General features: G+C 42.7%; 1 pseudogene; it reads right to left on the reverse strand.

The window, feature by feature from the left end:
* Positions 1 to 945: 945 nt before the first annotated feature.
* Positions 946 to 1,152, reverse strand: LOC142573424 (U2 spliceosomal RNA; annotated as a pseudogene).
* Between the last annotated feature and the right edge of the window lie 1,238 nt (positions 1,153 to 2,390).

The raw sequence follows: 2,390 nt of genomic DNA on the forward strand, positions 1-2,390 counted from the left end.
GTCGAAGCAAGTCAAAAGAAACCTCAAATGATGTGGGTGACAAAATTCTGGCAATGACACGTTAGTTTGTAGGCTTCGGCATTGCCGAGGGGGGGAAGGGGGTTTTGCAATAATAATAATAATAATAATAATAATAATAATAATAATAATAATAATAATAATAATAATAATAATAATAATAATAATAATAATAATAATAATCACCATCAGCCTGGTTACGCCCACTGCAGGGCGAAGGCCTCTCCCATATTTCTCCAACTACCCCGTTCATGTACTAATTGTGGCCATGTTGTCCCTGCAAACTTCTTAATCTCATCCGCCCACCTAACTTTCTGCCGCCCTCTGCTACGCTTCCCTTCCCTTGGAATCCATTCCGTAACTCTTAATGACCATCGGTTATCTTCCCTCCTCATTACGTGTCCTGCCCATGCCCCCCCTCCCCCATTTCTTTTTCTTGATTTCAACTAAGATATCATTAACTCGCGTTTGTTCCCTCACCCAGTCTGCTTTTTTCTTATCCCTTAACGTTACACCTACCATTCTTCTTTCCATAGCTCGTTGCGTCGTCCTCAATTTAAGTAGAACCCTTTTCGTAAGCCTCCACCTTTGCCACCCTTCCCGGAAAACTCTGGAGGAGCCCCCTCCTCCCCCCCGCTAGTTGGCGCCTACGCAGTGTGCCGAAAGCAGGACAAGCCGTAGCTCGCCGTCGACGCCGGTCGGACAGTTCAGCTCGTTCTCGTGAAAACGATGCGCAGAGACTTTGCCACGAAGATCCTGCAGTGCGTGGTGCCGAAAATAGAGCTTCTATGGAGCCACTCCTCTAGCTTACACTGTGGCCGAGCTGCGTGTGCCTCGCAGGCCTGTGCCGCTTCTTACAGCGAAGCTGTTTACCTCTAGCCCTGGTATGCATTCCCCGCATGCGTTTAAGCCCATATGGGTGACAGGAATGCGTAGGCCGATCCCAGAGATAGTGCAGCACCGGGCCGACCCGTGGCGGAGTTGAGGCAGGCTTCAAGCACTCCGCCAACTTCCAAAAATAAGTTTAATATCTTGGGTCCAAATGGTACCCCATAAATTCGGCGTTGTAGAGCAACACATAGCATATATATTAGAAAGCACATATATTACAAGAGAAAAGTGTATAACAGCTGTGTCTTACCAGTACTCACGTACGGGGCAGGAACCTGGAGGCTTACGAAAAGAGTTCTACTTAAGAGGAAGCTTTAGCTCGAGTGCTCCTATCTAAATACATGTAAAAGGAGAATTCGTTTTTCTCGGCAACCAGTGCACCAAATTTGACGAGATTTGTTGCATTTAAAAGAAAAACTTAAAATCTAGTGACTGTTGGTTTCGAATTTTCGAGTTAGGTCGTCAATCTTTTATTAAAAATTGGCGAAAATCAAAAATTTTCAAAAAACGAAACTATCAAGTTTACAACTCTGTAACTCAACCACTAATGATTATAATACAATTCTGTAAATTGCATCTAAAAGTACATCCATAGCGGCCAAAATTGATATGTCACACATGAATATAAGAAAATTTAATCATAGGGAAATACAACTTTTGTAAGACCATTGTAACCAACGTAACAAATTCATGTAAGATGTAAAATGACATATTGAATTTGTCCGCTTTGAATGATCTAATGGATGCCGTTTACAGAACCGCGATATCAGTCCTTGATGCATAGCTATCACTTTGTAAACTTCGTGCTTCTATTTTTTTCAAACGGTCAAATATTTGAAAATCGTTTTAGGAAACTTCAAGCCCTAAATCGAAATTCCGCTTCCAACAGTCACTAGAATTTAACTTTCTCTTTCAAATGCAACAAATTTCATCAAAATCGGTCCAGGGGTTATCTCATAAAAACGTTTTTGCGTTTTACATGTATTTGAATAGGCCGCGTCGGAGTTGGGCCCGAGCTAAAGCTTCCTCTTAAATTGAGGACGACGCAACGAGCTATGGAAAGAAGAATGATGGGTGTAACGTTAAGGGATAAGAAAAGGACAGATTGGGTGAGGGAACAAACGCAAGTTAATGACATCTTATTTGAAATCAAGAACAAGAAATGGGCAGGACATGTAATGAGGAGGGAAGATAATCGATGATCATTGAGGGTCATGAACTGGATTCCAAGGGAAGGGAAGCGCAGCAGGGGGCGGCAGAAAGTTAGGTGGGCGGATGAGATTAAGAAGTTTGCAGGGACGACATGGCCACAATTTGTACATAACCGGGGTAGTTGGAGAAGTATGGGAGAGGCCTTTGCCCTGCAGTGGGCTTAACCAGGCTGATGATGATGATGATGATGATGATGATGATGATGATGATATTACACAATGCACTTAGTGTAACAAGTTGGCCTGTATGCTCTTTATTTGTTTTAAATT

Source organism: Dermacentor variabilis, chromosome 2, assembly GCF_050947875.1.
Source record: "Dermacentor variabilis isolate Ectoservices chromosome 2, ASM5094787v1, whole genome shotgun sequence".
Taxonomy (NCBI): Eukaryota; Metazoa; Arthropoda; class Arachnida; order Ixodida; family Ixodidae; genus Dermacentor; species Dermacentor variabilis.